The 26,014-nt window shown below is 37.0% G+C and overlaps 1 protein-coding gene across 4 annotated transcripts in view; it reads left to right on the top strand.

The window, feature by feature from the left end:
* Nucleotides 1-26,014, top strand: part of LOC124292641 (two pore potassium channel protein sup-9-like) — a 1,036,556-nt gene that overhangs the window by 450,385 nt on the left and 560,157 nt on the right. For 3 of the 4 annotated variants that reach the window (XM_046729986.1, XM_046729983.1, XM_046729985.1), the window contains one exon: nt 7,282-7,402. The exons of the other annotated variant lie outside the window; for it this stretch is intronic. The gene's annotated coding sequence lies outside the window, so the exon portion shown is untranslated. The remainder of the gene's footprint in view (nt 1-7,281; nt 7,403-26,014) is intronic. 4 annotated transcript variants of the gene reach the window in all.

Genomic DNA, 26,014 nt, shown 5'->3' with positions numbered 1-26,014 from the left:
GTGTTATTTTGTTTACTGTTGCTGTAATTGATATTGAGGGGTAAAAAATATCAGCTATCTCTCAACACCCCAGGGCATCACCGTAAATTTTTTCAGACCTCTAGGTGTGTTGTATTTAGTAAAAAAAAATTGCTCAACGTTCGTCGAGCGCCGTTAGTCGGAGGAATGAAGCCGGGCGGCGTGGTGGGGAGATCGAGGCTTCTCGCGCCCGGTTATTCTCACCGCTTAATTAACAACTCCATAATTCCGTTAATAATTATCGTACATTTTTTTTTTTTTTTGAACTAGCTATTTTTTTCTCAACAATTCGAATCTGTAATTAGATATTTAATATTTATAATATTTTTTTCTTTTGGATTGTAGTTATATTCTTGGGAAATATTGCTATAAATAACTTCAGATATATAATATCTGTAAATTTTGAGATAGAATGAAATTTAAAAAAACCTAATTACGGTGTTGTGAGTATGTATACATACATATATACATACATAATGGAAGAGCGAGAAAGAGATTCCAAGCGTTATAACGGGTTAATATAACGTAATAATGTAATAGATAATTTTATCATTTAAAATAATATGTATACACAATTTCGAGCGAAAAAAAGTATGTATGGATATTTATAGTCACATGTTCACCATTATTTTATGTATAGGAACATTGAATATAATTGACGCTTAAATCAGTTTCATTTTTCCTACCATTACTCTACGTATTTTTAATTTTTTTTAATTTTGAACGAGTCTAATGTATAGAAATATATATACATATGTGAGGAAAATACATATTTCAAAGCAAAAACCCGTTATAACGCTTGGAATCTCTCTCCTGCTCTTCCATTGTATATGTATAATGTATATTATATACATATATATATTGTGACGTGGATTTTTCCCGCTCCTCGGTCACTCGGAGAAAATGACCGAGAACTTACCGCGTGCACAATAATTTGGCGTCCACAATGTACCCTGGATCTAAAACAATATCGCAAAGTTTTGTTGGGCGCCTGGCGTGATTAACACGCCTCGAAATCATTAATACGCTATTCCTCGGCCATATGCTCCATAGCTCAGTACCGCGGAGAGGGGAGGGGTAATTTTTGGAGAGAGAGAGAGACACTCGAAATACACACGCTATTTAACAAAAGTAAAATAAAATCTTATATTTCACTATAGCGGTGATACAAAACAAAAAAAAAAAATAATCCAAAAATCGCTCATCGCGAGTCTAAAACTAAACAGAAAATTACACGTAACCTACTCTATTTCTTACTCTAATGAGCTCGCGGCTCCCTAACTAAAACGTCACTTAACGATCACAAAATCCTCATATGCAATTCTCAATTTGCAAATTCGCCATTTGTTCTCCATGGCGATTATTGCTCGAAACGAAACTAAAACTAATTATTCGACGGTGCACCGTCGGGCTACTGAACAGACGGCGTCCTCAATCTCACTCGAGGTCTCACCCGACTCGGAGCTTCGACGCTCCCGCGAGCTGCCCTAAATCTAAACGAATCCGCAAACGCTACTATATTCTAAACGCAACTAAAACTCAATGCTCAAACTTCTCGTCTCAACTGCTGCCCAACGCAACGGCCATTTTGACTATACATCACCTCAACTCGACTAAACACTATCTTAACTAAACGTAAACTTAACTAAGCGCAAGCACCACTACATTTAACTTCAACTAAACACAAGCTCAAGGTAACGCAACTCAATCTACATTATCTTGAATAACGGGTACGGAACTCAATTGCAGGTGCAACTAAACGTAACCTAAACTATACGCAATCGCAACGCATCCGAAATCAAATCTTTTCAAAATCCTCCAAAACGTTACCCGCTAATCCGACCACTCCAATTCGGCACTTCCCAACCTACTCGAGAGGTGACACTTAAAAAAAAAACGATAACGCGGCTCGACCTGGTACAGCGAAATTCGGCTATACTTGATTTCACTAACGAGAAAGACTCAACTAAAACCCGTGACTCTACTCAACTTTCTCAGGAACTCAAAATTTACTCTACTCTAACACGCGTACTCAGGCTACGGTCATCAAGCAAAAGAATCGGCAAAAGAATTTCGAGTACTTCTCTAGAACGCAAATCCAAAACGGCTATCCGGTACTCGGCAAGCCTTTTCGCAATTATGCTCGAAATTCAATCGAGGGGATAGAAGCAGCGCTTACCTTCTACATCCTTGCAACCCTCTTTCCATTCCCCTCGCGATTTTTGGGCGACTCCATTGCTTCGCGAAACTCCCCCAAAACGTGACTACTAATCACGACCGCCAGAACTAGAGTGGTTTCAAAAACCTACTACCTGCCGCAACACGGATCTCGATACCACCCATCCCACCCGTGACGTCATACCCACAAGAATACGCAATAATCGATCCGTCATCGATTTCGTCGATCGCGCAACTCGACGCGCAGCTTCAATAGCGTCGCTGCGCAGAACTTAAAGCTAGATCGCAATCTCGTCCTCCGCGCAGCTCCATGACGTCTTGGCGGTGAGCGTGGTGCTCCCTCGTCGCTAGTCGGTCCGTCGCAAGTTCGCAGGTCAATGGTTGGCGGGGTGAAGGGGGAGAGGCTGCGGCGCGCCGGCCGCCAGCGGGAATCACGTCCACCTTGGATTCCCGCGATGCGGGGATCTGCGTCGGCTCCCCCTCCGCAGCCTCGACATCCTTCCTTCGCAATTGTTGCTAGTCCGCCACTTCGCAATTTCCTCGAATTCGGTGTCGACTTCTTGCCTGATGCCGTTGTAGCTCGAAAAATAAAAAAACAAAAAAAACCTGAAATATCTTACGCTATTCGCTAAGGTGTCCCCTCTCGTAGTTTCGGATGCGTGACTCTAGTCCTGGCGCTCTTTTGCAAAAACTTGGCAACTCAATTTCGGAAATTCCTAAATTTTGGTTCCGCCCAGGGTTCAAGGAGCCCCATGTAACGGGCATCAAAAATGCCACGTTACAATATATATATATAGTAACGTGGTATTTTATACACCATCACATGGGTTAACTATCGCACTTCCTTACGTACAGAATATCACTAAAAATACCGAAAGCACGTCTGAGGCCAATACTCCAAAACGAATGACTAGTTATTTTAAGTGAAATTCTCCTTATTAAGCCAATTCTATTATATTTTCTGATTTTGTAACGCTCTACGAGAACCGACTACGAGACTTCCGCTTCGAGATACCAGAACACTGCCTGACAGGGGTCACGTACCAGCTCAACAGCGACCTCCACCGACTACGGAGTAACGAATACCGTTCAAGCCACTCCCGATGGATGGCTACCTAAGTTGTGAACAGGGTCGTGCGTGATGCACAAACAGTACCTCCAACTATGTAGACTTATCGGCCAGGAGCCGAACCACGAATCAACGCTTCTACCGCTCGGATGCATCGCCGACGGCGTACAGGACTATGCGTCAAAAACACAATAAAGCCTCCTGTCGACGATACTTATCAGCCTGGAGCTGAACCGACCATGACACCTACTAACTCGTTGTCTATAAAAAAAGGACGGTTGTTTCTTAATGAACCGTCTTATCGAAGGGCTGTGGCGTGGGTTACGCTCGACTATGCGGACCACGTGGATCTGGTGGATACAGTGTGGGGATCCGTGTTGAGGGCCCTCACCATCTGATCGTTCCGGCATGAGGGCTCCGATGAGCGAGGGCCGAGATGCAGCACCAACGAAATAGCTACAACGGGCAGTACCAGTAAAGCAAGGAATGAAGTATAATCGGTCGTAACTCCAAGATATCGGTAACGCAATATTCTCGCACACTTCAATTTTGCAACACACGAGTGGTACGACTTCGCATCTCACCAACGGTACCGCACAGCTGATGGAAAACATCTTCGACCACCGCCCGACGTGTCTACACTTCGATACCTATCAGCGAAGGAGAAGAAAACAAACAACGAGGGATCATCGCCGCCTACCTGTAGACCGGACCTACGCGACCTGCTGGTCCAATTAGAATAACGCAGTTTGAGGAAGAATCACGTGACAGCAGCACGACGAAAATCAGGATCACCACTCGTCTCGACACTACGTTCAGTTTTCAATTAATCAAGACGTGCTCTCATAGTATCCAGTATTATTATCGCTATCCATAGATTCAGTTCTCGCTTTATTACCGTATCTTCGGTGCCTGTTCTATCTTCTTTTTACGTAAGTGAGGTTCCTTTTCTATTGTGTGAAGCCACGAAATTACTTGCAATATATCGTATCTTTATCTCTCTCTCTCTCTCTCTCTCTTGCAGTTGGTTTGCGTGAGCCACCTAAGCTCGTACCTTATTCTCTACTATTTCTTACCTTATCCCTTTCTATTTCTTATTGCAAGTAACTTCGCGACTGGTTGACTCTTACTTACGCATTGTTAGTGACTATTGCTTTATTTCACTATCTCTCTCTTCTAGAATACCTGAATATCTAATATCGCTGTATAGCAGCGTGTTCTGTTAAATTGTCAATTCTTATCTTAGCTATTGAGCATTACTATTTCGTTATACTTCTTCTGATTAATTCATAACTGTTTCTTTACCTATTACCTTTGATTAATTTATCTTAGTGAGTGTACCGCGTGAGCGATCTTAGATCGCCGCGCGGTCTCGCTCGTCGTTCTTTTGACTTTGGAGTATTGCGCCGTATCGAATAACATCTTTTTCATTATTTTCTTCTCTAATACCGCTGATCTTAGTTGTCCGTAGTCTCTTTGGTTTGTCGTATGTTGCGCATATTGAAATTATCTTTTACCGTACCGAATGTTATCTCTCTTTCTTCTCGCACTTACCGCAAACTAGAGACTACGTATTATCTGTTAGTACCTATATTTTATAATAATTCTCTACTTGACCTGTCTCATTGAATGTACCTCATAATTAGTAATTCCCTGCCTCTGTTATATCACTGATAATTCTGGTAATGTGATAACTATTACAATTTTTGTATTTCGCATGTTTCTTATAATCGCTTCTCATATTTTATGGCTTGCTTGATCAATGCTTAATTCAAGTACCGTATATCTTTCTCTGTTCTGCCTATTCATTATAAAACCGTGTTAATTATTACCTCGAATCATAGTATTGCGAGCCCACGAATATTTCTCGTTTATTCTGAAAACGTTCTGTTATTTGTTAAATCTCTCGCTTAACTTTTCTCTGGCTGTAAATTAATTATCTCACCTATCTTAATTGTATCTGAATCTCTTCAGTTGTTTGCTTGTTATTAAAATTTATCGCTTCTTGGTCAATATATTTGATACTATTTCTGCTTTACCTGTTTCTTATTTCATGTATTGGATTCAACCCCTCCCCTCTACCATTATCTTGTCTATACTGAGCAAGCTGTGCAAAACCGTCGTAGAACCTGACCTTGTCTTTATCTATATCTTTTTTCTAATTATCTATTTTCTGACGCATGTGCGTCTGGCACCCAACAATCATATCTTTCTCTCTTATTATCTTTCAATATCTAATTATTCAGGTTAGTAACTGCGCAGTAGGGTAACCAGTCTACATATAACCCTCAAATAATTGGTTACAATATATATCCAGATTTTTCACGATATGTAGTTTGCTTTCACACAACACACCTCTGACTGGGTTAGATTGTTGATTCTCTAGATAATACGTTCGTGTACTCGTAGCTTATATTTTTGGAATCTTACAAATTTTCGTCGACCAGTTGGGTATGTAACCTTTAGAAAATATTGTTTTGTACTTGCTTACTCATACAAAATCCCCAACTCGCTGTTTGTAGGCTTAACTTGTTTCACGTTACTGTAAACAGTTGTAACTAGTTGTTTTGCAATTTTACGAAATACTTTCATCGATGCGATACCGATAATACGATGTTTGTTCATGTACTCTGTAACCAATTGCTGTAGATTATCAATCAATTTATATGAGCCATTCAGGCTGAATGATTGCTACCCTGTTTCTTTTAGTGTGCGATCCCAACGTCCTATAACTTATGCTTTCTTAATGCTGTACGTTTAATCATGAATGATTTTGTGCTTCTTCATTAACTTTTTGAATTCCGTATTAAAAATTTTTTGTAATCATTTGCCTGAAGATTTTCAGATGACCACTCACTGTGAAGCACTTGTGTCAATCCATCCACAACTGAGGTAGCACTTTTATTTTTTAAGAGCACAGCCCACGCTAATTTAGATAATACATCGATTTGATTTACAATATAATTAAAATTTTTCTTAATCTTAGTATACTGACGCATTTTGACCACATCCGCTCGCCACAAGACGTCATGGCCTTCCACAATAATTACTCGCTGTCGCTTAAAGTCCCTTGAACAGTAATATTTGCTTTACGTAATTCTACCGCTATTGAGATTTTCTTATTCGTGTGAGCTGTATTTTTAGCTGCCCGCGAACGACTCAATAATCACAACCTATTCACTAATTCGTTCGGATCGTCCCAATATGTGTAGCGTACTTGACGATTTTTATGTACAATATGTTTATTTGCGTTGAGACCCTCATCAAATGCAGCCTGTAAGCATGACGAAAATAGCTTGTTTACAATTTGTCGGCATTTGTAGGATTTGCTTCCACATATTTGATTCGATTGTTCATAACCTCTCTTATGAGCATTGGTTGACTTGACAATATCGAGATATTTCTGTAGATTATCATCGTTGTGATCATCCTTATGTAGGCGCCAATGTTGGGCCCGCGCTAATGGGGTTGGTGGTAGGCCCCGCATCGGCTGGGCTGGCGCGAGAGATTAAGTCTGGATGGCGTCAACGACGCAAGTACGCTGTGTGCGGGGGGGGGGGGGGGGGGGGGGGAGTTGGTAATAAACATTGATACATGGAAAGGAGTGTTTTTGTTGAACCGAAAATCCCCTACACTTAAAAAGAGTTTTCTTGAACATCAGTTCCAATATACCTGGAGTTGCTTTCGCATAAAAGTGACCGATATCAAATGTAATTGGTGATTCATCAATCATGAAACCATGATCCAAAAATATAATCCCGTAAACCAAATCCATCGTATCTCTAGTATTATGACTAGAATCCATTATATGATTCTCGGTTAAAGTACCAAAATTTGTCTCAAACATCTTTTTTATTTTTTTTTTTTTTTTTAAGTATCCGGTTCCTTTGTCATTTCGACCAGCGCTGACCGTGGTAAATTAGGTTGATTTTGAGATTCTTTTGCAGGTGTTGTATGTACACTTTCTGGTAAAACACGTATATGTTCATCATGAATTGTATTTGTATCACTTTCAGAATCATTTTCGCTGCTCTCGATGGGGGGTTAAAGGTCACATAGATGCGGTGTCAATTTCCCCACACTACTTCTGCGTCGACGCACCTTGCGGAACAACGATTGACTCGGTTTGCGAATACGGTATGTGTAATTTTGAAAATTTGTAGTTTCTATGTCATAATCTCAAACCATAATTTGACGACCGAAATAATCCTTTTTGGAGATATTTTCGGAGGTTCAATGTCTGCTTTAATCTCTGACGCCTTCGCAACGACATTCGGTTGTTCGACAATCCGTTTTAAAATTCTTTGCATTATTTCAGTATCCATTGCGTGATCAATTTTCAGAGCCTGATATTTATTCCTGCCCGCATCGTTTGCTACAACTGTTCTGCGTTTCAAATCTTTCCATGATTTTGGAGTTTTCTCCATATTAAAAATGTTATAGGTACAGATTCAAGTAAAACACTGTTACTCGAAACAGGCTACATCCTGTTTCATTTTTCCAATTCATCCAATTCATCAAAACCTTCACGATATGGACCACGTTTCATAGGTGTGTCTTTGTCAATTACTAGAAAACCATACTTTAAACCCCAACAGACTAAGCACATTTGCTCGAATTGTGTATACGTCATATCAATATTCACGTGATCATCGAATATATGTCCCAAGTTTTCACTGTCTTGTTTGAAGAGAATTATGAAATTTGCATTCTCGCGAATCCAACGTTTGGGAATCCTCGTGTATGTTTGACACAGATAGAACTAATCAACAAATTTATGACTCATACAGAAATATTGACGAACAGCATCTTGCTTATCACATGCAATGTCGTCGAAACTGAAAATTGAGTTTGCGTTAGCTTGTTTGACCGGAACCACATCACAATTATTCGAGCATGTAAAATACGACATACCTGGAATAAGGTTTCATACGCGCCAGTCAACCAGAAAAATTAATTCAATTCTATCTTATGTCTCGCGTGTAGTCCAGTCGAGATAGACATAAAAGTATCCTTAAGTGGAGATAATTAGGGGAAGCAATTTTTTTTTTTTTAACTTTGGGGGGGCGGGGGGGAGTGGTTGGAAGTCTAAATACCCATCTTGATTTAAAGTTCAATTTTTTCGTTTTTCTGAAATAACTCGTTAACTTACAACTTGAGGGCAAAAATGGTAAAATCCAAAGTTATTGGAAATTTAATTTCCCACAGTTTTGGTCATTATTATTTTTACGCTAGGATCGATATTTGCAGAGTTATACTATTGATAATCGATTTCTCATAATGGATATCTTATTTATCCAAGATGGCTGATGCCAGAAGGAGCGCCTATTTTCGAATTATGTATAATGGAATTGACTCTCAAAATCAAAAAACGAACTCCATAAACACACAAGTGGATAAAAATTTGAAAACACATAATTTTCTTCCACCAGAAGTATATTTCCAACCTAAAATTCATAAAAATGATATTTCACTCAGACCAATAGTATCTAACATCAATTCACCCACGTACAAAATATCAAAACTTTGGTGCTCTTTCGAATATATTGGGTAAATCTATTTATCGTGTCAAAGATATATGGTCTTTTGTGGACAATATAAAAAATATACCTATACCTACAGATCATGTTCTTTCATCATTAGATGTAAAATCTCTATTCACAAACATTCCTACAAAACTGGCTTCAGCTATAATTACTGAGAAATGGCTTGAAATCAAACAACATACCAGTATCTCTCTATCTAATAAAAAAGTTGTAGACAAATGAACAGGTAAAAAAGATTATAATAACAATAGTATACGCATGAAGTTGGCGGTGGGGTGAGATGCCGAAAACAAAACAAATAGCATTTAGCAAACAAAAATACCTCTGACAGCTGTCATTGGCTGTTTATGACAGTCTTTGACAAATATTTTTATAGGTATCTGTTTCCGACACGCAAAACATAAACATGCAAACGAGAATTATCAAGATGATTCCCGACGGGAATTGTCTTTTTCGCCCGCTGGCGTATTGTGTATACGGCACTCAAGATCGACGCTCACGCAGAGGTGAGACTGAGTATCGTTTCAAATATATCATACTGGCAAACATGTCAGCAGAAGTAATGAAACAGAACTCGAGGAGAGTTATATCAAAGAAGAAATAGGTTTTTTTTGGATCCTGTAAATCCTTGATCCGATTAACCACTGAGTAAGGGCCTTCCCAGTTTCCTTGTAGTTTCGGACATCGTCCTCTCTGTCTTCAAGGTTGAAAGAGCCAGGCAGAATCTCCGGGATTAAATTTTATATCTCTACCTCGAATATCATAACGAGGTTTTAATTTGTCTGCAGCCATAGAAATTCTACTTATAGCAAAGCTATGAATTTCTTCTACTATGGGGAAAATAATAACTATAGCAAAATAAGTCGCCAAATGCAATTGGGGATGCATGGCATCGGGGGTTTTGTATATGTGAGTGGATTCGTTTACGAAAACAATCTGAGCAGACCTACATAGGGAGCCAATAGCAATGTCGGGTTGATCGGAAACAACCGATCAACAGTTACAGACCTGTCATCAAATCAGCACAAATAAATTCACCTGTCTAACAGACACTGTATAAGGAAATAGTGAGGCGCGCAGCGCCGCGGTGGGGTTGGCGCGCGAAGCGCGCAGGGGCGAAGCCTCTAGTAAACAAAAAAGAATTTATTGAAGCTGTGAAACTCATTCTAGACTCTTGTTACTTCACACACAATGAACAGTTTTATAAACAAATCCATGGTATTAGTGCGATATATGGGAAAATCCTCAACACCAACAACAATAGTGGTTTCAGGAAGTTGCCGATTTCGTCACAATAGTGGTTTCGGCTTTATGTGTGATGTTATCTATGCATAAGCATTTTATTGGTTCATAAATTTCAAAATCTACTGGAAAACAAGATGTAGCCTTAACGGGCACTGTAATAGGTTCACTTTCTCGATATCTTAGAACTTCTTCTGCATTGTACCTGTTCAGCAAAGTGTTACTAAAAGTGAGTTGATTTTTAAAAGCCACCGTGTGACACAACTTAACTTTATTACACGAAGAGTTTGCCATGTTTTAGCACCCGATGCTTTGCTTCATATCTCATTGCCTATAAATGTTTCGAAGGTCTTACGGTTTCCATGATACGCTGGTAATGAACCATATTATGATGTTTTGGTTTGAGTTTTGCTCCAAAAAGTTCTATGAATAGCATATGATGTTCTTTAACGAGAGTACCGAGTAGCTCGGTTAATTCAGGCACAACGTACAATTGTAATGTTATCGATAAAATTTCTTCAACCAATAGAAACAGTTTCCAATGTTTGTCGTCACGAGGAACAAGATCTCCGAGCATCATTCGTAACGTTCATAACATAACAAAGCATTTCTGCGGCAGACATTCGTAAGTGCCCATTTCCCAAGTTTTCAATACTAATTCGGGGAGGATGGTTTGAACCAGAAGGATAATTAAAATACATAACTATGAAATTTAATGTTTCTATGGTGAAATATTTTTTTTTTTTATCAAATACTCTACATCAAGGACATGTCAAAATTGCACACCCCCTCTAGTAGATCATGCATAATGTCGACACAGTAAATTTCAGTGACAGGAAAGCCTAGCACAGTATTCCAAATGGACTCACTTTTATCGCCAGTGCTTTGTGCATCACCCTTACGAAAAAAACCCCAATTTTACCTCCAAAATAACCCTCCACCTCTAAGGGGTAAATTCGTACCCCTTAATTCAGGGTTAACCTCAAAGTCGAAGGTTCACTCCCAAGTTGAAGGTTTACTCCCAAGTTGAGGGTTTACTTTCAAGTCGAGGGTTTACTCCCAAGTCGAGGGTTTACTTCCAAGTTGAGGGCTTACCTCTCAAGTGAGGGTTAACCCCCAAGTCAAGGGTTTACCTCCAAGTTGAGAGTGAACCTCCCAATCAAGGATTCATTTTTAAAGAATTCTCGAGTCAATTAAAATTTCACGGGTTATGTTACCCTGCAATGAAATCAAGGGTTCACCACCAAGCTTTTACATATTATATTTTGGCGTTGACACCCAAATTTTAGAGTTCACCCTTAAGAAGAGTTAAGTGTATCCCTTGGGGTTGCTGGGGACAACCCCCGCAATGTTGATAGTTCACCCTCACAATTACCATCAATTGAATTTTGGGGATATGAATTATCCTCATCGTTGAAGGTATACCTTCAACGTCGAAGGTTCACCTTTATGTCTTGGGGATTGAACCCTCAATTGTTAGGAATTAACCTTTATCGTTAAGGGATTACCTTTAACGTTGTAGGTGAACCTTCAACGTTGAGGCTTCACCTTCAACGTCGAGGGTTCACCTTCAACTCTTGGGGTGAACCTTCAATTGTTGAGGGTTTATCTCCAACTGTTGAAGATAAACCCTCCAATAATGATGGTTTACCTTCAATTTTTGGGGTAAGCCCCTAAATTTAAGGGTTTATCCTCAACTTTCAGAGTAAACCCTTAAATTTTAAGGCTTACCGGCAAAAATTGAAAGTTTCTTTCCGTGGGGGCATCTAGCAGTATGTCTGCTTTATAATTTAATACTGTTGGTAACTGAGCTTCAACTTCTCCACACGTTTTTTGTACTTGTGCCTTTGTAGCTTTACAGAACCTACAAGAACTAATTACCGTGAAGCTTTCGGAAAAGCCAAGAATGGAGTTTAATGCCAAGGTATCACCGATAATCATAGCCAGGTTAAAAAAGATTTTTATATTCCCATCAGGGAGATTAACTTTAATACCTTGATCCACAAGTTCATTCAAGTATTCTGTTACTTTTTTATAAATGCACTGATTCGAAAAATACTTGGAGTTTTCAGAGTGGGAGATTTGAAATAAAAATATTATTTAACTTTGATCGCATATTGGGTGGTAAACAAGGAACCGACACTTAGACGCCAGACATTTTATATACAGTGGAATGCGATGCCAGTGCATTTCCTGGTTCAAAGTCATTCTGGTAAATAAAAATAGATAATTTGATCCCATTTGAGTGGGATCTCTCCCACTCTCCGAAACTTAAGTTTTCCAATAATTGGTTTGCACTATGTTTGTGATTTTATCGCTTATGGATTCTAATGAAGACATGTACTCCATAGTTTAATCAAATACGCACGGAAGTTCAAAAAAATTTGTCAAGACTGTAGATAAAGGAATTATTGAAGCTGTTACTTTTTTATTGACTAGCATGCCTGTCTTATCCAATATCAACGATTTTTTTGCCTCCGGTGTGGGACAAATTAACGAACCTAAAACTTTGAACGCGTTTTTCTCGAAACCACTTTTTTGAGTGCGGCCCGCAGCAAAACTCGAGCAATTTTTATCCGATCGACTTCAAATTCTTACTGTATCAATGAAAATAGATTATCTAATGTACTACATAGGATTTTTTCGATATCTCAATAATTGTTCACAACAACGTTGTGAACACAACTCGTTGGTCGCGCGCCTTCCAACTCACGCGAGGCAACCAGCCTCGCACACTTTCCAATCACGCGACCCAGAAGAAAGTGTGACGTCACGCACGCCGCTCACGCCACCCACGCAGCCGAGCGCGTTGCGTAATCAACGAACGTGGTCTCCCGCTGCCAAAGATCAACCGAGGCTGGAATAAGAGACGGCCGATCAGACCGATCGGCAGGACACTTCGGGTTCAACTCGTCCTGACGCACCCAACAGACACTGACGCTTCAACGCCACGCCGTTCCAGCTCATCAACGCTACGCCGACTTGACTGACGCTACAACGACTGTGACTTACTCTGCGACAGCTGACTGACTCCACGACAGACCGGACTACAAGACATTGTATGACGGACCCCTTTTATCTGGCTTCGGCCAGCGAACAGACAAGAACAACTGCATCCAACCCGCCTGTCCCTTGGATTCTACATCCAATTGACATTCCATCACGACCACTGACCAGACCACCAGCCGTACTTCTTTCTTTATGGGATGTACGCAGAGCACGCCTGACCTCTCCGAGCTATCACCGGCGCATCCCAGCTCCAGTATCCCCGTTTCCTGAGCCGCAGCGTTCTTTTGCGTCAACTGCCACCCAGACGACAGATAGCGAGTGGGAGTCTCCGGTGAAAACAGCTGAGAACCGCCGTCCCCCAACGCCTCCCAGCTCACCAGAGAGCCGATACACTCCGCCACCCAGGACTGTAACCGAACCCCCTAGACGACCGACATCTGCACTGAAGCCTCCACCACATTGTTTTACCACTAAAACTACCCCATGTATCACTTGGCAACCATTCCAATAACTGTATATATGTAAATAAAATAAATAATAAGTATAAATAAACTCAACACCACAACTCATCTTTGATTTCAAGCGACTCACACCTTCCACGCGGTTCGGTCGAACTACAAGCTATCAAATAGCGAACAATAATAATAAAAATTATAGCCTATTTTCGATGAGAAATTTTGCTTAAAACTCATTCTTCAATTTCAAAAGCGTGCCTATTTTTGAAATATCAATTTTTTTCCAAATCCCTACGTACTACACTTCAAAATATCATATTATTAACGAAAACACTGCGTATTTTTTTCTGAGTCGACGTTCAAGAGAGTTTTTCTGCGTGCCGCTAACCACTGCGGAGACAACAACACCTGACGCGGGAGCTTCCCCAGCGCCACCATGTGGCGTGAAAAATGTGTAAAAAATGTCTTTTGAAGAATTAATAAACAAGGAATAAAACATAAAAAAATTTTTTCGAATGTCTTGTTACGTCCTCCAGACTTCATATTCCTCTCCCACACTCTTAGTTACCTTACGTTCTGTAGTCTACCCTTATCGTCCGCGAGTCAGCAGATTCTTCTGTAACTCGCGGCTATCTTGCCTCCTACATCCCGCTAAACTTCGTAGATCCATCCTAGCGCTCAAACAAGACACATATCCCTCTAAAGCAAAACCATACCCTTTCCCTCGACCGACTCCTTTGCGTTGACCACATACACCAAAAACTACTGTGTGATAATAAACAATCGTATACTTCAAAAATAAACAATCGTATACTTTAAATCGTTTACCTTCCCTTAAAACCGATCCCTTTCTACTCCATTCACTTTCTGCATTGGGAGTAGTAGCACACGAGTGCATAGTCGACGTGAACGGACCCTATAATAACCAAATAACACCTTGGCTCGGCGTGGAGTAAGCTTCGATTACCGCTCATCGGAGACTACGCATTCTACCCCGTACCAATTTCTCATTTCTTCCACAAAAAAAAATTGTTGAAAAATGAAGAAAAAAACAGGGGGTCACAGTGGTGTTGTCCCTTGAACCGTTTATATTCCGTGCTCATTTCTGAAAATGCACTTTGAATGTCCTCGAATTGATCATGAATTTCATCTTTTTGTGTACTATTAGTTGAGTTTATGAAAAGTCATAAACTCGAATAATAGCAAAGACGTTTGAAATCATTAATATGGATGCTGTTTAAAAAATTTGTAAATGCAGATACAATGCGTTGCACTTGAACACGTGACAATGTTTCATCAGAATGAAATCTAGAGGTAATCTTCAGGGCATCACTGCAATATTTCAAATCAGAATCATTTAATTCAGTTACCGGAGCTAATCCATTACTTAGCTGACCATGTGTGTTCTGAATTGAGCTTTTCAGTTCACAAGGTTGCGTAGGATCTTCGAGGACAGTGTTATGTGGTTTTAGAATAGATCCGTTATCATGTGAGGAGTAATGTTACCTGAGATTTTTTTAAGTATTGAAACTGCGATTACATGAGTTTACCAGGCAAGGAAAAATGATGTTACTGTTTATGATATGAGAAAACAACACGCGAAATTGAACAACTTCCCTTGTACAAGTTCAGGACAATGTGAACAACGCACAAATATTTGGAAAAAAAAGTGAAGATGAATGTGAAAAGTTGCTGGAATACTTAAAATGCACAACAATTTGTAAAGGGCTAGCTTTAATCAGATTCCGATTCAGGGTTACTCTCATGGAAATCTCTGAGATCTGTTCGTATAGTTTGTACGCTAAGAAAATACCTATCTTTTTCTGGTATTTCATATGCTTCTAGTTATAAAAATCGCCAGATCGCTTCACTTCACACAGGATATTTCGCATTTAGTGCATATAAAATAATTTAAAACAGAAATCAACTGCGCTTAAAAAATTAGGAAAACTATATTTCATTTCATTGATAATGACGAAAGCAGCCTCCAGTTTCTCAAGTGGACCGACGGCGATAACGACAGGCTGAAATCTTAGGTCGCACGAAGGAAATAGGTTCACTCTCGCTTCCAAAACTTTCTGCAAATCCGTTAACATCTAGACAAATAATTTAATACAAATCTCGTTAGATAGTAGTCAATTTTTCGTATGATATATCTTTCATCATCAGATACTTACATTTATCCACAAAATAAACCATCAGCTTACTCTTGCATGGACGGTTTCCAACTCTTCTTGTTACCAGTCTTACAGAGTATTGGGCGAAATAGGTAGAAAAGCACTCGAAGTCCAATAATTTCAGGTGGAACATTATCTGAAATTCATCAGTATATGTATCATTTTCAGATACTAGTTATAAATACATTTATAAGATCTTTTCATTTTTGAAGTTAAAATATTTTTTTCCTTATTATAGAATAATTATACCATGCTAATCGGGGGAAAGTTTACCTTAGGAAACCAACACGTGCGCAACTTGTGTCTGTGTGTACGGCTGCCAACTTATTCCAATATGATTCGGTACCGCTCGCTCGCCCAGTGAATAAAGTTGGCATCTGTGCACAAGGACACCAGGTACGCGTGTGTCGGTTTTTTCAGGTATACTTTCCCCCCATTAGCATGGTGTAAAAATATTTTTGGACACGGTATGAAATTATACTGAATTATTGTAATTTTACACGTGGTACATTAAATCTAGGGAACAACATCTGAAATGTAAAAAAATCTGCCAAGTGATCGAAACCAAATCACAATAAAAATTCAAGAACAACTTAGATATTGCCTAGATTTCATTACTTTTTGTAAGTATGCGGGAATGATACTGCTGTAACGTAGTAAATAATGAAGTAATTGTACGGGAACCGCACTCTTATACTTATTCAGATATGTAGCATTCATAGTTTAGAACGTTCTGACTTATGACCATCATGAAAATGCAAAATAGTAATACCGCTGTTCCAATTTCCACACGATTACATAAATAATAATAATATGGCAGTAGTCTTTCAAAGACTTGTGTGGTGCACCGGATCATATTACGCGTCTGTAGGCCGTGTCAAGATGTTCAATAAAAACACCCGTATTCGCATGAGGGATGAAGAAGATTGCAGGCAACCTTACCTAGATGTAACTGGACTGAGTCTAAGCCTCAATTCGCTGATCTAGCGCCGGAACGACATAATCCGTAACCACATAAGTCTATTTCAAATTGCTAACAAGTAATGAATACATTTCGAGGTGAAAACTATGAACGAAAATTCTTTTTTTTACATTTTATTCAACCGCCTAGCACAGCAAGTATAGCTAAAATGTGTCAGTCTTAGTAAATAATCCTATTTTATACAGTCTTCAATTTCTAACACTAATTTATCAATTAATAGCATATGTCACATGCTCAGATCAACGGTCCAAAATCTTTGATATAATGTATTATTTCGGAAATTCGCGCAAATTTGAAAGTAAAAGATGCAGTACATGCAATTTCATTTTATGTTTTCTGAAACAACATGTGTTCGAGATATTACTGATGGATTTCGGGTCCGTGATGCGTCAGAATAAGTCAATCACAGGGACGGTTAACTACTGTGGCGCTCGATTATTCGTGAAACGTTCATGAATACCGATTTGTAATCATGTTGCCGGTGGAACATGATTTTAGACGAACCGCTATGAACATTACGAGAAACGTAATTGCCTTTCTGAGAGAGTAAATAATGTAACTCAGCATTTATGTGGATTACACTAAATTTGTGTAGGATTAATACCATTGTGATTATATATTCTTTATTACACCACAATATTTATTTTATCGAAGGCAAAAGATTGCTAACGCAGATGAAATTGAGATTCATCTACCATGCGTTCACTTGTTCGTACAATATAATCTCTTTATATTTGTAGAACATTAAGAGGTGACCCGCGATATTACAAGACATGCGAAGTTATTTTTTTACAATTTTTATATGCCAACCACATGTCATCGGGATAGAGGAAAATTCACATCTTAAACTGAAAGTGATTCAAAAGATCCAGATGGTAGTTATTTGTCCAGAGCAGCATTTTACTGATTGTTCAGTACCTTCTAGAACCATGCACAGGTAAGCAAAAGCATGAACGTCACACGAAATTGGTCAGAATACAAAGCTTACATTGTGGGTGATAAAATGCATCGGGTGTGGAGCCCATTTTTGGGGATTATAGGCGTTACATGAGTGAAAATGGAATTCATGATGGTAAAGTTATATTAGTCGTCGAAATGTGCTGCGTAAAGGGCCGAACATTGTAGCGTGTAGCGCTGACTACCTTGAAAGCGAGCAACGTGTTGGGGTCGATACGCGAAACCTTTAGTATAATATAATCGAAATATTCGCTTTTGCTTTTAACTTATTTGTCCAATTTTACACCAACAGGCTCCGCAGATTACATTTCTGTTCGATGGACATTTGGGAGATGCTATTATATAATATCCTATTGCATTAAATAATTGTCGTTGATGAGTGGTATACGTTAATTTCGACAAACAATAGTTTACACGAAATATCAATTTCTATGCATCGTGTCTTGTTTTAGGATTTACTTCTGAGAATGAGTCTGAGAGATACTCAAGTCCATTGAGGTGTTGTTATGATTAAATAGAAAATTTTTATACAACTGGGTACATGTCTATTGAGGTCCAGAGAAGGTTGAAAAGCATGATGATCTGCTCATATAGCCAATTTGACACCGTCATATATCGCGAACAATTTTAGAGTTTAGAAAAATGAGAGGATAGATTAATAACAATATAGTCACTTTGTGGTACTTTCTAATGCAACTCTAGTACTCCAAATGAAGCTGAGGGTAGCAGCTGAAGTTGGCAGTCAAACGTGTTTAACTTTTTAGAAATGAAAAAATACAGTTCAGTTTTATCGTCACGATGCTATAAAAAGTTAGGAGTTCTAGTTATTTTATCCCATTTTGATTTTCATACTTCACTAACTTATTTGAATGAACATTAGAATCTTAAATGCTAATTCATGCTGCTAGCTACAGCCTTATGTACTGCAACAATCGAAGCAGATAGACATGCTTGAGAGATATGATCACAAAACTCTGCACGTTCTGCACAGAAATTCACAAGTTCTTAGTGGGGCACTCACCATATTTCATAGGGGTTCAACTTTTTCATTCAAAGCATCCAGTTAGTTCACATCCTAATTTTCCCTTTGTTGAGACTGAGCACAATTTCTGTCACGAACGTATTAGTAAGAACAACAAAAGTATCTGTAAAAACAGACAGTACAACAATCACATATAAAACGAAAAACATTCAATTAGTCATGCATTTGTACTACAATTATATGTTTATGAAGTCTATAGTCTGTTTCAATATGGTAACAGGTGGTTTATTAGTAATAGTATTGTAGTCAGCGCATACCGCTTGTTACTGGAAAGTCAACGGTGCTGATGAATAGGTAGATGAAGTTAATAATTGACAAGTCAATGAAAGACGGTTCGAGACAATGAGTGATACATAGAGTGCCAATTTCCAAGTAACTTTTCTTTCGTGTTAGGACGTAGTTATGCCGCATCGTAATGTTAGTGGGTCTAATAGATCAACGGTTGGATAAGAATGGGCTACGTGAATGCGAAACATAAAACGAAAAAAAATAGGGTTTTATTATGTATGTAGCTGAAACAAAGGAAATGATTTTAGCTTATTACATGAGGCTGAAGTTAGTAATGTTGTTGTAACAAAACATCGGGGGAAAACAGTATTATTACCCAATTCTAGAATGACTTTTCAAGGAGCTGGCTTTCCAAAATGGGAGTACGTTTTGTTTATCATGGTTTACTGAATATTGTACATTCTCAAAGGTGCAAAGTGACGATTTTTTTACACCATGCATCACCACAGCAATGTCATAAACTTCATCCTCATCTTATTATTGTGTTTGTATATGTCATATGAGGTTAGGTGATTCCGTCAATATAAAAATATGTAGCGTACCGTTGATTAAAGTACTGACAACTGTACAGTAGTCTTCTCGGTTAGTAGTTAGTGGTGCTGAACAACAGATAAATGAAGCAAATGCATAGTAGGCTGATGACAATTTGATACTAATACACATACATACACATTTTGATACTAATGTGCAAAAATGAAATGCTAATATTGCACCTGCACACCTGCAATACTTTCCAAAACCTTAGTGCAGAGTTTTTTAGTCTTTGTCAGGCGAATGAGGTCAGGCATGATTGTTGGCCACTTTACTACAACTTCAACACTGGATAGTTTCATTTGATCATAGTCCATTGGTATCTGAAATATTCAATTTGATATATCGAACAGATTTAAATTCTATCATTGGAATAGTTATTGACTCAATTATACTTCAGTAAACGGATAATTTTCCAATATTATTGATCTTTGTATTGTAACTGGGTTCGTAATTTTAGGTTGAACTTGTTTTATAACGTATACAAGTCTAAGGCAAATTTTAGAGGTAATAGAAACATATGAACTTGACTTGATATTAATCTTTTTGTTACAGCAATCGAGAAGGTTATCAATGTCAAAAATTCAAGTTTCAGACAATTGAAAACAATATTGAAAAAGTATGTAATCACCAGAGTTGAGCCAATGAAAAACCTCTATCAAATACACATTCTCGAAGTAACACATGGTCAATACATATTGAATATCTATAGTGGATAAGAAATGTTTTATTCTTTATAAGTCTCCTAGTCTGTGTATATAGTTTGCTAAATTTACAACAAGGATGAGATTAACCAATTTTTTTTTACCAATTCAAAATATGTATTATGCAAAACCTTAATGGCAAATGGTGCACAGAATCAGGATCATCTATTACCGTTCAACTGTCCAAAGATACATTATGTAAGTGATTTTTACCTGTCCACGAGTGTCATCTAAATCGATGTTATGTCCAGACGTATAAGAAATTGTAGAGCTTTCGAAAGTTATACTAAATACTGAATTCGACTGATCATCCAAATCCAAAGGTTGAAAATCCGGAGACTACGAATGTTTTTGTTGCAAAGACTTTGTTGCAGAATTCTTGGCGTAATATTAATTATTTATTCGATTTTAATGCTCCAAGTGAATTAGACTAAAGGCAATATATAAAATACTACCTAATAAATATTTCTGTTTGCTGGATATTCCGATAAACCAGTTCTTAATAATAGCAATCCGTGGAATTGTGCAACTCATACATTAAATTCATGATCTTTTTTTTTTTTTGTTCCAGAAGTAGTTCGATGATTATTTTGAAATTTCATAGGACAACTGAAATTGGAACCAATTCGGCCATGCACCATTAATAAAAATCAAGAATTTACAGTTATTCCAAAGTATTATAGCCTTTTGATTCTGGCTTGAATTTTGTTTGAAACAAATTCTGAAAATAACCAATTTATACTGACAAATAATTAATTTTATTTTCTTACCGAAACTTTATGTAAATCTGTATTCATGCGATCTCTATTTCTGATAAAATTGAATCTTGGCCCCAAAGTCGGAATCAACTCCCTTACAGCATCCGGAGGCATTGTTGGAAATGTCTCTTGATCGGTCTTTTCGTCTATGAAAGTGAAGAACAGAATCCATACCATATGATATATAAACAATAATAATTTTCAAAAACTATCGAAATTTGTGGTTGACAAAGTTTGAATTATGTACGTGTTATATTCCTATTGAAATATTGAGTTCGTCTACAAAAGTTTCTCTCTTGAGATATTATATTTCTCATATTTAAGTTTTATTTTATTTATTTTAAAAGTGAAAGTTTTCATTTTCTTGCAACATCTGGTAAACACATTGTCAACCCTGTAGCGATTGCTTTTATAGTTTTCTAGAAGTAAGGATAAGAGTACTCGAACAGAGTCATAAAAACTAGGTATAATTTTTAGCATAGTATAGACCCTTAAATATATATTTTTAACAGTACAGCTACAGTAATATAGCTCCAAGGAGTTAGTTGACTCTGATCCTTCAGTTTGTCAAGACATACCTCCGATACTCTATTTTGAATAAAGTAACAATCTTCCTATAATAAATCTTTAATTGGATCATAAAATTAATCACACCAACATCCATAATACCAACAATTCCGGACGGATAAAATAAAAAAAACAACATATATTCACGCGAGTATATCTGGCGAGTGCTTCGTCTTTTATTTTTCTCTCGTTCCTTTTTTCTCTCTCTGGCTTGTCCTTTTCTCTCTCAGGGTTGCCAACCCCAGAACACTATAGTACGCATGTCGCAATATCTTGCGCATGCGTGTGATTAACCACAATTTGTTTTTTTCCTCGTTTCAAGAATATATTCCCAAAATTTTAAGTCGATCTGAGCAAAACTCTTGAAGTTATTGCGTAGTTAGTCTCCTGCCCTTTAACACTATAGCTCTGACACCAGGTATACAGCTTATTCACTTCTATCGTTCTGGTTCATTATCCTGTTTCGAGAATATTTTATTTAGTAAAGACAGGTAAGTAAAGCCATAAAGACATATTTTATATTTGTTCGTACATACTATACACTGTACAATATTTCAAAACGAGGGACGAGCGTCAGTTTGGCGTTGTACGTTCGATCGTGCGCTTGTGATTTTTTCTCAAAACTACTTTTTCAAAGTCCGTGTTCACTGCCATTTGAAAACTACTTGACCGATTCATTTCAGACTTGGTACTCATTTTCTACATATAAAATATCTCCTCCCAACGTTTAGTTAAAATTTTTTTTTTACATTAAGGGGGTTTCCCACCCACAAAATGGCGGGATTTTTCATGAAAAATAGCAGTTGACACTTTAGATGGCCATCAAAGATTTTTGAATGAAAAAAATAATCAAAGAACGTTGAGGGGAGGGTTTGACGATACTTTGACTAAATTTTAATGGTTTTTGATATCCGATAATTTCCGACCGAGATATAGTGAACACCGCAAATTGTTTTTTTTTCTGAGACGTTCTGGGGCAGGCTCTGTCACCGGCTTGATTTTCAATATTTCCGCATGAAAAAATTAGAGAATAGTGTTAAAAGTATACTTAATAATGTACAGAAGATTTGACTAAATTTGCTCAATACATACTTTAAAAAAAAATTCACAAAGAAAGTGGTTTTTTTACGCTGAAAACCTTACCCCCCCTCCCCCTAATAAGATGTTAACTGTCTTTCCCAGAATAATGATTAATTGAAAATTCAATTGTTTACAGCTAGCATGAAAACCTTCCAATAGTGTAGATGAAGTGAAACGATGAACTCGTTGAGAGATTCTCTTACTGAAATACACTTAATATCTAAATACGTGACATAGATATTAGAGTGTCTCTTATTTTGGTCATTTCTGAATCCATATAATTTCACAACAGTTATACTTGTATTGAAACATAGAAAATTCAAGACAAATTTGAGCTCTTTTGATAATGTTTGACACGTGCCGCCTAGCGATTAAAATTTCAAGCGTAAAAAACATTGGATTTTTCAATGTTTTTTATGATTCATTTTTCATGCATTAAAGTGGATTAAGAAAATTATTTCTTCCCATAAAAACAATTTTCATACTTCCTACTAAACGTACGAAATTTTTTTTATTTAACTCAGGTACTTCGTAAATTGAGATCCTCGATTGAATTGTGAAAATGATCGTTTTATGGATATAAGAAGATTCTGAAATTTATTGTATTCACCATTCAACACATCACATTTATTCGATTTAATATTTTTAATGCAACTTTCATTAACGAAATAATATTGATTTCATATATAAAGATTGGCAGTGAGGGGAAGGGGGGGAGGGGGTAAGATGAGCCTCCTAAGAAAACATTGTCAATTATTTTGATTTTATTCGTTATTATAATTTTTTTTCAGTTACCAAATGAATATTTAATATGATTATTATCGATGTCAAATATTCATTTCGTAACTGAAAAAAAGTTATATTACGAATAAAATACAAATAATTGTTAATTTTTTTCACGGGGCTTATCGTACCTCTCCTGCCCCTCGCTACCAGCCTTTGTATTTGAAAACAATGGTATTTTGTTAACGAAAGTTGTGAAAAAAAAATTAAACCGAACAAGTACTATATATTGAATAATTAATACAATAGATCTCAACATTCTCTTATATTCCGTGAAAACACCGTTTTAATAATTTAATTGAGGGTCTTCATCTACAAAGTACTTAAGCTTCATACATTTTTTATTTCATACGTGTATTAAGAAGTATAAACATTGTTTTTAGGCATGGTGATAATTTTCTTAACCCACTTCAGATTATGTAAAATGAATCATAAATAAAAATTCCAAAAAACCCACCTGTTATGCACTAAATATTTCAATCGTGTGGTGGCGTTTCACCTTCACATCATTTACGCGTCAAATGCATTGTCGTTTGAACAAAATTTTGATTTTTACGTAATAGGAATTGATGCATTGTACAATACGTTTTATATCCGGGTATACCCTACTAATCTATTATTATCCGCAACAGTACCCGATGAATGGTACAAAACTGAACTGTTCGTTTTCGAGTGACGCATGACGGTATAATTTTGATTGAGTGAAAATACCAAATGATCTTATATCAACTAAAAATTCAGCTATCGATACACCACAAAATTAACTTGTCAGCATGAGTAGATATAACTACCGTATATTGCGTAATAAGTACCACAATGACTAGTCCGCTTAAACCCACTGGTAAAGTTTAAAAATCTAAACTAAACTGAACTAAAGAATATCGTTCTGTCAACTAAAAATCTTGTCATCATTACCTGACCAACTTTGACGTCTTAGAAATATTTTATATTACATGAAAAATTTGCTTCTGGAACAGTATACCAAATGTTTATGATCAGTATTCCAGTATAATTGAATAATTTGCAAGTTAGATTTTTTAATGTTACCTAATTTATTGTGTCGTTGTAGTAACTATATTACCAGTGTCAGCTTTAATATATTGAAGTTATATCACCTGAAAACACCGTCACTGTTACTGTAAAATCGTAACTATATTGAAAATGTTGCTTTCACAAGTTGAAATTCTCTCAGTGCAATATATCACCCCAAAAATTAATAAGTTAACGATCATCACCTGATACACGACATTTTAATCATTTTCACATTTGAAATAATTGGGTTTGCTGTAAGAACGAAGTTTTAGAAAGTTGCACTGCATAAAATCATTATAAAATATATCTCGCACACATGCTTGAGTGCTAATGGGAAAATTTAATGTTTGCAGATCATGTGCAAAATTTCCGGGATGGAAGATTTTTTCACTTGATATGGAACGCCTCATACATATTATGTATACAGTCTTGTAAACTTGTCCCTCTAGAATGAGATTTTCCCGTAATGTATGGTATGGTACGGAGCAACGACTAAAATCGGTAGTAAAGGTAGTCCCAATAATGTTTCTTCAATGGAATACTTCGCCAAATAACGATGATATTTTTTATTTCGTAGCTTCACTGTATTGCAATTATATTGCGAATCGGATATGATAAACGCTGTTAATATAGTGTTTCACCATTTTATTGAAAAACATCTTTCTGGAGCTCCCTAACACAATTTTTCATACATTATAAATAATTATATAATAATTATAGAAAAAGCACCTGGAAAATTTAATTGTAACTGATTTATTTTTTTTTTTCTCTTATTGGACGTATTTCAAAAAACTGACTATAATACGTATTAATCCTGCATTACACAAGTATGAATTGACAGTTCGAAGGCGTTACAAGGTTTTGTCACGTGAAAAATCTTCAAATCTAAACAGTAACGCTTAACTAAAGCGCTTCATCGCTCATTGTTTCGGTTCAGCTCGGTACTAGAGTAAAGTTTGAAAGAACCATAAACAAACACATAATACCTGCATAAAAGTTGTTATTACTTCATTAATAAAGCTCGGAATTTTTTTATGTTACTATAAATTGTCGTGATCGATCAATTTCATTCCTTTCTTAAATTCATTTCTTTCCACCCAATACGCATTTTATGCAATTTATAATTGTAAAACTAAAAACATTCAGTAGTAAATAGATAAAACAAGAGTGTATAATATATAATTCAAAAGAGTATGTAATATCAAAGACTGTTTTTCTTACTCAGTCTTAATATGTTCAAAATATTTAAAAACAAAACAGTATTAACCGTAGAGTATTAATAATTTTCACATCGATGAGTAATACCAAATTAAATAAGTTCTGTAATTACCTCCGTAAAATTAGTATAAATTTATTAACAATGATAGAAAAATAACAGAAACTTCTCAAAGCAGCATCATAACAATTATTAGCTGTAAATAAGTTGCGGGAAAATGAAGTTTTGATGAATTTAGCATAATTTGCTCTATGAATGAAAAAATCAGAGTTCGTCCTTCGAAGAAGAGAGATCTCCCTTTTTGTCGCGAATTTTCTCCTGCATAAGGTGCATATAGCTAGATTTTCCTTAAATATGCTTAAAGACTTAACAACAAAGAA

Source organism: Neodiprion lecontei, chromosome 1, assembly GCF_021901455.1.
Source record: "Neodiprion lecontei isolate iyNeoLeco1 chromosome 1, iyNeoLeco1.1, whole genome shotgun sequence".
NCBI lineage: Eukaryota > Metazoa > Arthropoda > Insecta > Hymenoptera > Diprionidae > Neodiprion > Neodiprion lecontei.
Note: the sequence above shows the minus strand (reverse complement) of the source record. Positions and strands in the feature narration are given on the sequence as shown.